The sequence below is a fragment of the Stylophora pistillata genome, chromosome 12 (genome assembly GCF_964205215.1).
Source record: "Stylophora pistillata chromosome 12, jaStyPist1.2, whole genome shotgun sequence".
NCBI lineage: Eukaryota > Metazoa > Cnidaria > Anthozoa > Scleractinia > Pocilloporidae > Stylophora > Stylophora pistillata.
The window spans coordinates 5,310,878-5,322,886 of NC_142530.1; positions in this window are offsets into that span (position 1 = coordinate 5,310,878).

Below are 12,009 nucleotides of genomic sequence, written 5' to 3' on the forward strand. Positions count from 1 at the left end.
CTGTTGGCAATAATCGTATCAGTCCGAACTTGTGTGTTAAAAACCTTGGATCATGGTTTGAAGCAACTTAAAGATGACTGATCATATAAACAAGGCTTGTAATGCAGCATTCTATAATTTACATAACTTGAGACGTATTAAGAAATACCTTTCGAGAGATTCTTTAATTACTTTGGTTCATGCTTTTATAACCAGCCGTTTTGACTATTGTAATGGTTTATTGTTTGGCTTACCGAAAGTGCAGATCGCTAAATTACAGCGTGTTCAAAATGCGGCAGCAAGACTTATTTTTGGCATCGGAAAATTTTCCCACATTACACCGGCGCTTTTTGAGCTGCATTGGCTGCCGGTTTCCTTACGTATTGACTATAAGATTTTGCTTTTGACTTTTAAATGTATTTATGGCCTAGCGCCAACTTATCTTAGTGATCTTATTAGCGTAAAGTCGAATTCATTATACAATCTTTGGTCTAGTGGTAAGCTCTTATTGGGCCAACCCAAGGGAAAGATGCTTACGACAATGGGAGCAAGATCATTCTCGGCAGCGGCTCCGAAACTCTGGAAACCACAACAGTAAACAGAAAAACAACACCAGCATTTTTTACCAGAAATTCTAAGGCCTGCTTGAACATAGAGGTCGTACAATATGTCCAATTTTTTTTCTACCTGTCTTTAAACTGTTCAAAGTGGACTCAAAGTTTGAAATTTAAAGTTAACCTTTCCGTTAAGGTAGAAGAACGAAATTCATTTTTTTAACATATCCAAACCGCATGTGACAACGTGTATTCTTCATGTCTCGCCAGTAGAGTACATTTACAACTTCCTGTCTATGTTAGACACCCATTGTTAAATTCTGAGAAAAGAAGAGATCGTTTCTTAGAAGCTGAAACGGAACCGCTTGTATTTACTGCACCAAAAATATTCCTTAAGATATTAGCAAACTGTACAGTTTACATGCAGTTTTATATCGAATCGTTGTGAACGAGGGCATGATAAGCAAAATCAAATCTAAGAGATTTGTAAGTAGAGGAAACAAAAGAACTCTCGGGACTACCAGCGATTCATTGTCCAAAACGACCAAACGACTAAAATCGCAAAAGATGACACGGTCTAAAAAGGCAAATCTCTTCTGATCATCTATTAGAGGCTGACTTTTTTTCGTTTGTTCGTGGCTGTGTTGAAATCTTGGATTGATTTTGTTTTGTTGTCGCTGTTTTTTTTTTCGGTTTTAGATATTCACCCTGAATATGTGATAGGCATGATAGGGGTAATTTTTGCTGAGAAGAGGCTCCGAAAACGGTTTTCAAATTGTTTAATCGTATTAGTCTGCAAGCTACTTTTTTGATTAAATTAAAAATCTAAATTTAATCTTTAATCTCTTTCATAGATTACTTTGGAGTGTCAAAGGTGAGCAAACAAGGCAACTTTTAGGAGTCCAATTTCTCTGACAGATTACAGCGGAAGTTTGATAGGGGGAGGTTGGACTGGTGGACTTTTCATCTCGTGCTTCTAAGTTTTCATGCTTTACGGACTGTTGACATCTGAACCAAGAACTTATCTCGCCGAAGTTTCAAATTCATTTTTATCAACTTCGTAGAACTCAACCGCACTAAATAACTTTGAATACTATAATGAAGTCATATCTAACTGGAAAACAGCAAGAAAAACATAAAAGATGTATATAATAATGAGCAGCATAATCACGCTCCTTCATATCTTCATCTGAAAAATACCTGAAAATCTTATTTTTTAAACCAAAGAAGGAGCTGAGTTCCCCAAACTCTTTTTGGAAAATCGGTGAAGTCTTTCCCAGCAGCATACTTAAACGAAGACTGTCCATTGCTGAAGACATAGTTCCCCGTAATTCTTACAGGATAGTATCCCTTAAGGATTTCTATGTACTTCTGATCGCTTAACTATTTTGTAATTCTTTAGATGATCTGTACAATTCAAGTTATTAACAGTTTTATAAACTAGTTGTGGTCTTGGGAAACGGCGTCGACTTCTTAATGATAAAGTATCGAACTTACTGTGCATATGCTGTGTAAAAGACTTGCGATGAGCTAATAAAATGAGGGTTGTCCCGTACACCCAAATGGAGTCGATCTGTCTGAGGCATTTTACGAGTCGACCTACCCGTAGTCAATTTGAGGTTAAGACGTCTCGTGACACCGGAAATCTGAATAAATCGTTCCTATCGAGTTGAAAATACCATACCAGAAGTCGATTTTCAAGACACTTGGAAAATATTTCTCATCCTGCTACGAAGCATGGTTGAAAATGTTCTCGAATACATCATAACTCGCTTAGAATCAAATCGAACGACCGGCTTAATTAATTGAATTCGACTGGTCATAACGGCAGTCGATTTGCAAGAGACTTGAATATAGTCCGCAACTGGCTACAAGGGAGGGTTGAAAATGTTGTTGATGGGCTCGAACTCGAATGGTTTGTATCAGTTGAAGTCAAACTGCCAGTGCCCGAGCGGGATGGTAGGAAATGTTGTCGAATGGAACGTTTCGTCTCAGTTCAAGTCGATCCGTCCTACCGGAAGTGGATTTGCAAGACAGACTCCGTTAAAGTGAACCCGAAAATATTCCCTAAGTGGCTAAGAGGGAGGGTTGAAAATGTCGTCAAATCGACTTGATTCGACTCAAATCGGATGATTCGATTCAGTTGAAATCGACCCTTAATACCGAAATTTGATGTGCAAGACACAGTGGCAGATCCAGGGGGAGGGTCTGGGGGGCTCGGACCCCCCCCCCCATCAGACCTCACGCTTACAACTTTGAAACTGAAATTCTTACATCAACAGGATCGTATATCACTTTTTAACTGGCTGATTTTTTTATTTAATGAATCCAAGTGAACGGTAAGCGGCCAAGGAATTATAACGTGCAACCACGACTGGCGGGAGGGGGTGTGAGGGAGAAGTAATTTGCCTCAAAAGAGTCCAACAGTCCTTTCTGAACCAAAGTTTCAGGACCTCCCCGATCAAAAATTCCTGGATCCTTCCCTGAGACACTTTCGTAATTGGCTAATAAGGAGAGTTAACAAAGTTGTGGAAATTCCAATTGGACTTATATCGATTGAGGTCGATAAATAGTAAAGTTTTAAATCTGATCCTTACAATTTGTAGACTTGGTGCTCACTATCGTTGCACGAAAACTGGAGACGAGCAAGATTTTGAGGTGGAGAGAATCTTCAACCATCAGTTTCAAAAAGCCATACGGACTTTTCCTCATGATATTTCTATGTTAAAATTGCGACGAACCGCTCAACTGAACGTAAATGTTGGAGTGGATTGCTTGCCTGGGTCGCGTGGACAAGTTTCAGTTGGCAAGACATGTTGGGTGGCGGTAATATAATTCATTCCACTCACTCGACTTCATTGGTGCGTAAATCTAGGAATAACGGGGACCAGCTTGCTCCCATATTTAATTTTTTTCCAGATTGTTTAAGATATGGTCATTTCTTATGCCATGACACTAAGCGAAATACGTAAAGCTGATCCTAAAGTTATACCAAAGAATCATTTCATATATTCCAAACCTAACGTTTTCATTCCCTAAAAAAGGAACGCGTGATGTAAATATGCTAATCTCATTTGGCAACCAGGTACTGAGCTAGCTGGACAACGAGTCATTTAACTACAATTGGCGAGTTTTCACGTTTGACGGTTTGTGATGCACAGTTATGTTTCAGGTTTCAGTTGATTTGAAGCTTTAACATCTCAGGGGTGGTTCGATGATATGTGAACGCTGTATAACTTCTTTTATGTGGTTTCTTTTCAGGATATGGCACACTCTCCTCGAGTGGTAATTTGTCCAATGTGCCAAGGCAGGTAGATGTCCCGATTGTTAGTCAAAGTGGATGTAAAAGAGCTTATGGATCGCGGATCCAAGACTCCATGATCTGTGCTGGACTCGATAAAAGAGGTAAGGATTCCTGCCAGGGAGATTCTGGAGGGCCACTGGTTTGTCCAGATGGAGGAAAGTTCTTCTTAAAGGGTGTGGTTTCGTGGGGATCTAGTTGTGCCACTCCAGGAAGTATGGTGTTTACGCCAGGGTCCGTTACTTACGGCAATGGATTGACGAACAGATGAAAAACAATTAGACAAAGTCTCATGCACAATAAAAGTCCTTCCGAAAGATCAGAACTGCGTGTTTGTTCTTGTATTCATTGAGTATACATTTTAGTTTGGTAATTTGGCAAAAACGAGGTTCCTGATGATGCGGATCGAGAAAACGAGTCTTGTTTTCTCGGGTTAGTGGGATTTTTTATTTTACTCCTTGGTCCAATTAGAGAGGAAAGATTTTAATTCAAACAAACCTTTGAATTTAGCGGTCTGTATAGTAGATTATTGCTTGCTAATCTGAGCAATCATAATACGTGCAGTCACAAAGAGATAAGCACGGTTTGAATGTTTTTATGGTTTTATCGAGCGCAAATACCCATAGCTGATTATGTCAGGCCCAAAGGCACCCGTCTTACTCGTCATAGCTCTGATCAAGACGTACTAATTCCTAAGTGCCGTACAAAGCTTTTTCAATTTAGTTACTTTAATCGTGTCGCTAAACTATGGAATACCTTACCTGTATCCACTCGTATTATTAGTTCTCTCAATCAGTTTAAATCTCACGTACTCCAACGCTATTCCGCTGCTTTTCGTACAAACTATGACGTCACTAACTTCAACACCTGGAAGTCGATCTGCTGCAAATGCAGCAGGTCACGCGATCTTCTATTAGTTGGTAACTGCTGCTATTAGGACTTTCTATCGGCCGCATAAGGGATTTATTCCTATCGTTTTCGTTTTTGCTTTTATTATTTTATATACTTTTTATATACTTTTTACACTGTCTATTGTTTACATAGTTAGTATTTGTATATTTCTCGTAAGGGCACACTTAATTTGGAGCCTCGCTCTGTTGTGTGTCCCGCACCCTTGTCCTTCGTTCTCTTCTGTGTCTTGTTCATATGTATATTTTAGTCCTTTTAGTATTGTAAGTATGGTGAAAGCGATTAAATAAATAAATAAAAATAAAAAATAGAAATTGTCATATGATTCAAGGTCAACCTGTGCGTAAAAAGTCTTGTATACTTAACCCTTTTTTAATTCAGTATTTGCATGTTCCGTGAACTCAACATAAAAAAGGATATGTAACTCTCTTGATATGTTCATTTGGAATGACTCTGTTGAGAGTATCAGATCATTGTAAATTGGACAAAAATATATACACATGGAATTGCAAATTAAACACATGTATAATGTAGTTCTGAAAAAAAAAAAATAGTTAATCACATACCAGCCGTAGATGTACCCATATATAAAATCTTTGTTCTTAAGAGCCTCAGGATTGCTATGGCCAGCCAGCTCAAGCACTTTAATTCTCGTTGATTGCTCAGTTGTCTTTCTAGAAACTTGAAGCTGCATCTAGGTGGTTTGCACGTTACGTCATTGCCACCATGTTGGAAACAACAGATATCTCACTAGCTCCTTTTGTTCGTCCACCAGCATTTGTTCCTTTCATTATTGTTACCGGTGTCTATAGAGATTGGTTGCAAATCACCTATTGTTTAGGTCAGGAGAATGTGGCTATAAGAAAAAACATGATTGTGGTGTTTTTAGTCCACACATATAATCAATACCTTAGCTTGTACTTATCTAACAATGTTGCGCTTATTGTGCTAATGATAATCTAAGGTACCGGTGTATTTAAGATCATAGGAGATATTCTTTTAAATCATAAAATAATTATTTTCAGGCAGGTTAAGGAGGAAATTAAAGGAAAATGTTGCATGCAAAGAAACACATTGCAATTAAATAAAGAAATTAAGCGTAGGATCTTTATGTATAGACTTCTGAGTACAGCTATACTAGGAATTCATCACGCAATTAACTAGAAATAGAAACCATCCAACCCAACGAGTGGAAAGATTTCCGCATAGTCCCAGACTATTGTTAAGTAAAGTTGTAGTCCCTAAGGCAATCCATTTTTTTTCCTCCACTGTTTTCCGCATGAGCTACATGTATAATGAGGCATGGGCATGGGATTATTGTCCTATTCGACTGTGAAACAAAGCCGTCGTCCCAAAGGCAAACTATTTTTTTCGTCATTGTTTTCTTTATTCAAGAACTGTTTGCATAATGAAGTATGGGGATGTGCAGACAACGTACCCAACTAGTTTTACATTGATATTTTGTCGAATATAGTTTATGAATCTTTACATATGAAACAATAAGCGAAGAACATGAAAAACAAGACATCATCACAATCTTATGAAAAGAAATGTTTTAACCGCAATGAAAGGTTTTCCAATTGCACGTTACCATTTCAGAAAGAATTAATTCTGATACTCAACAATCATAATAAAGGAAGTGACCATTGTTTTCTCACACTTTTTATCGTTCAAAATCTGCTTATCTTTCTTCCCGTACGCACACGACATTGTTCACAAGATTAAATATGAGTCAAAATCTATCAATGACGACTTTTCATTGACCATTATGCTAGTATGAGTCTTCAAGACTTTGAACGAAGGGTAAACATGCAGCCTTAATAAAATAATTTTTACTGGATTACGTCACATGTGCACTCGAGTAGCCCAATTCCGAGTTACCTATAGCCTCTTTTTCAAAGCGAGTCCTGGGGCTCATCCTTTCATATGATAATAAGTTACAATTCACATCCAAAATAAACTCATTTTCACAAGAATGGTTGAGCACCAGGCCTCGTTATGAAAAAGAGGTCAAATGTAATTCGGAAATGGCCTATTCCATTTGAACTTATTTGTGACAGTTCTATGTTTCAAAACAAATGCACGAATCCCCTCCGCAGTTCCAAGTGCCACCAAACTGTTTCTCTGAGAGACAGTAATCTGCCTTCCGTAGTCAGCGGTTTGAATTTAATCAGCGCACGGACAGACTTACGACCATCATGTGAAAACGTTTTTTTTTTAATTCTGTGCCCCGTTATTTAAACCGAAGCAATGCAATGCTTGCAGTATGAATCATTCACGAAAGTTGTGTGGCTTATCAGCTCATTCAAGCTGGTTATTCAATACAGAAACGCCTCTGCAGACCCTAAAAAGATAGGAAACCTCTGAGTCATTGTAGGTAAAGTGAACACATATACTAAATGCAACTGACGAATAAATTTTGCCTAAAAAAGATTTATCGTCAAGTACAACAGATGACATAGAATCAGTTCTAGAAATATTTAGGAGTTTCTGATTTTGTGAACCTGGAAATTGTACAGAGCGGGTGATGGCATACGTTTCATAAGTAACGTTTAAAAAAGTTCAAACCTAGAAGTTGAATTTGTAAATTGGAAATTATTTCCCTTTCAGAGTGATTTAGATCAAGGTAATTAGGTATTATCAACTAAGTTGAAAATGTAAATTGGCCACCGTAAAGAGTTAAAAAGCTGACGGTTCGAAACGTCAGCTTTTTAACTCGTTACGGTGGCCAATTTACACTTTCAACTTAGTTGATATTACCAAATTACCTTGTTACCTCCACCGACACGGCACCACAGTATCTTTAGAAACTTAACCCCTGGATTTAAAGTGCCTATGAAGTAAAAATTTCTTTTGCCCTGTTTGTTTGCTTATGTCTTGATGAACACAGCTAAGCGATTTTGACCGACCAAAAGTACTTTCTTGTATTATTTCTTAAACCTCAATGTTTGGATTTTGCAATCTGAAATGGGTCCATATTGCGCGCGGTCAAATCTCTCATCTTACACAGGAAGTGACGTAGTTGGTGGTTCTAAAGACGACAGTTTCATGGCGGACAAGATGGCAAAGAAGGGAGCTGAGAATTATTGCGCGGCCGGTGGCCCCAATAAAGTGAATTGCTCCAACAAAACCGGAACAGCTGAAATTTTCATGCATTACTTTCCCAAGGATGGAAAGTTTGCGGCAGAAATGGACGCGCTTTGTCCGGATAAATCGGAAAGATTTCGTGCCGAAGAAGTCGTCATGCCTGTGTTCCGCTCACTTTGACGATAGTTGTTTAGAACACAAGCCGGTTTCTTTAACTGGAGAAGCTATTCAGTTGAAAAAAACGGCTGATAAAAGGTTCAGTACCAACAAGGACTGATGTTGTGCCCTATACGTTTCCTTTGACTGACCGAAAGCGGCGAAGAGTAAGTGAAGTTTATTTACTCTGTACTAATCATAGCAAGTGGCTTTGTTTTGTAGAGTAGACATCTATATTTATACAGGATAGCCCCTTCAGTGTAGTAAACACTGGTATCAACGGGGGTCCTGTTACCCATCCACCCCGCCCAAGGGGAGGACATCCATCACACAGTAATCTCGTGCATGGGAAATTAACATCTCTTGCCCCTAACCCTGCAGGAGGTGAGACCTCCATTTATTCGTCCCTATCCGAGAAGACTAGAATATCTAACCATTTCTTGATGTTATAGAAACGTAGCATATTCTTCTCAATTATTTTAAGACCCTGAGTGTTGGTCCGGCCGGGGCTCGAACCCTCGACCTCCCGCACAACAGTCCAGCACTCTATCCATTGAGCTAGCCGGGAGGCGGATATGTATTCATATCATTGCCTGAAGGAAAGTTTTGCCGTTTTTGATTTGGAAAATAGGTGATATATTTTTGTCTCACTTTAGAAAGGTGCGAAGAATCGAAATTCATCGCTTCAAGCTGACTCAACGAAGGATTCAGCAAGCTAATAAAAGAAAAAAACTCACCATTCGTTCAAAGGTACTTCTCTTTCCAATCTAGACATTAATACTACTGGAGAAAGACCATCCTGGTCTTCTTCAGCGTCCTCCTCTTCATCACTCGTGTGAGCTGGCGGTTCGTCCGCGTGAGGTTGGACTTGTTCAAGTACCTCCATTTCTTTCGATGAATCGCTGCTAAGCTGGTCATCGCTTGAAATCATAGATGCCGAAGATGATATCTGATCGTCACTATCAGACACACTTGCGTTTAAGCCCAGGAAATCGAAGCAAATAGAACTTTGACGGAAATGTTTTCAATCTAAAGGACACAAAATCATGTGTAAACGAAGCGCCAGAACCACCAACTAGGTCATCAGAGCCAAACTCGTTCCTAGTTTCCGGAGACAGCGATAACGTCTAAATTAGGGACTTCGAGCCACCAAAAAGCCGATTTAAATCTCTTTTCTTGAAAATTCCTTTGTCACTCCTTAATAAGGACATAATAAGCTACACAATTATGCAAAAAATTTACTTCATAGGCACTTTAAATCAAGTTAGAATTAGTAATTACAGCAATTTTCTACGATTCAAGTTTTTCTGTTTTTTTGTTTTGTTTTTATTCTTACATCATTGTTTAGCAAGTAAATGGTTTTGTCTCAGAAGTTATGATAAATTATATTCAGCAATGAGCCTTTTCCAGGAACAATGCTCGGAACAAATGGAATTATATCACTAAGCTATGTCCATAAGCTCAAATGAGTGGATGAATTACATCAGCCCATTAAAATGTAAATGTCTTCACCAGAGTCCGTGAAAAAAAAAAATAATACCTATATAAAGTTCGAACTCAAAAAGGTTGACGCATGTTAACTGCGTACGTGTTCGAGTCAAACTGTACCTAGAGTTTGATCAATGTAACCGCTGAAAAAACGATACATTACTTTTGACTAACTATTGCGATCCCTTGAAAACTTATTCTAACCTGTGTTCTCTAAATCTTTTTAAAACGTTTCATTCCTACACTGATTCCTATCCATTTCATGATGTATGAATGAAAGTTCATCGCGGATTAGATGTCCCTGATTTTATCAAATTGACACGAATCAGCGGAGGAAATCTTTACACCTCCCCGTTCAAAACGTTTTCAGTTTATATATATATATATATATATATTGCAAGATGTGTTTGGAAGAAAAACTTGTTGGGCGCGTATAAGTGGATTTCGACCACTTGTTTTCGACCATTACTGAATTTATATAGTTTAGTTCTACTGTTTTAATTCAAGTTTATCTTAGGAATGTGAGGATGCTCATATTTCAAATTTCGAATTACGTCAAAGGACTGGTTGTTTTGGGGGTCTCACTGAAGGGTGCTTAAAACCGATTTCTATGCTTGAAACAGTTCAGGTAATCTGTATACGAAAGAATTCAAGAAAACCTTCAATTCGTTAGATTCAAGCCGTATTGTTTGACAGATAACACTTTAACAATTGCTTATAAAACCGTCGATCGGATGCCTGTTTTATTTTGTATTTATTTGGAGTAGGCGTGTTTTCTTTAGTAAAAACCAGCCATGAGTCGACTACTATGAAGTTTTCGTGATGTGAAGGTTTCCTTTTATACAAAAAGAAAAGAAAATATAGTGAAAACACGACCAACTTCTAAAACCTAAAATCCTCAATCAAGAAAAATTTTGATAAAAGCGCATGTACTCAATGTTAACAAGGGAAAACTGACGATAAACATCTTTCAAAGGAAAATGAAAAGAAGTACATCGTTTTCAACGACAATTCAATTATTCTAGCTAGAGTCTAGAAGCCAAAACAATCCTTAAAAGCGTCGAGTAATTCATAACCTCGATGTCAATTAAGGCTCTACGATATCATAATTAGATAGTTTTTTATTTAATCTTCTGTTTCACTCTGGGCGTTAAGAACAAAAACTTAGATTAAGGTTTGGACTCTGGCAATGGCAAATGAAAGTCAGATATTTCTCCGACGTACGTAGCTTTTACTAATCTTCACTCCTCCACCCATGCTTAAACATGCTTTCCAGCGATACGATCAGGCGTCGTTTTTGAGGTCTCTTTGAATAGAAGATCCTAATCGTCTGAGGATATGCTGACTTGCAGATGTTCTTCTGAGTGTCTCACGCCTCCGGTCTTTGTGGGAAAGCGTTTATATGAAGGCATTCTAGAATTCATCACAGCGTCGTTTACACGTGGAGTCGAACTAGATTGAAAATCCTTTCCGAGTAGCGATCGAGCCGGGAATCAAACCCTTGAGAGATGATGAAAACCACGACATTACTTCTACTTACGGTTGCTGCTCTGATCTCTTACTTGACTGATGCCGACAGCATTAAAGAAATCTCCGAAAAAGAGGGTAAAACTCGAATTTCTATGTACTTTTATTTCTATGCACTTTGTTCGTCTTATATGATCAAAATCGATCGAAATTGAAGCCAGTAAGATGGTCTTTCAACTCTGTTTTTAAAGAAATACTTATTAAAAAACCAAGGGGTGAACACCTGAAATTCGAGATAAAATGCTTCTTTTTTTTCTCATACATGGAAGCAGACTTTAGACAATGAAAGAGGGCTTTTAGCTCATAGCTTTTTTCATGTTGCTTCTCGGGACCCACATATCACGCACATATTGAAGAATATATTTTAGGATTGAACACTACTTTTTCTTCTAGTTTCATTGCTCTGAGACCCTCTAATGTATTGAGACATTCCTTACAGCTAACTTAGGAGAAAAATTATAAATAGCAAAAAGTTACAAAATCTGTGTTATAATTTTGTGCGTTTAAAATAATGTTCGTTGGTTCAGTCAAGCAATCAAACATTTTGAAACAGAAATCAAAATGTATGGAGTACCCACTTCGCTCTTTTAATTGGTGTCAGATTATCGTGCTCTTTAAAATTAGAAGCTTTCACTGAGAAATCTGTGCCATTAACAAAGTCACATGTCCAAATTACATTTTGGTATTTGATTTCCAGGAGGAGTATCGCGCAAGGAGCATCGCAGTTTATTTGATGTTTGTTATCTTCATTTAATCTTTCTTTTTTATCACTGAATTTACAGAGAGGGGATATTACTGGATAGTCTCAGCTTGGGGACCGGTAGGTTTCCAAACATCGAGAATAAATAAATTCATGTAGTAAAAGGGATAAAACTAACTACCTATATCACTGTCGTGGAATTTCAATTTAGGAAAAAGGGAAAGATGAAAAGGTTATTATCGTAAATAACTAACTTGAAGTAGGGTTCATGATCATCAATGACTAAACGCTCGAGTGAAATGTCCAAC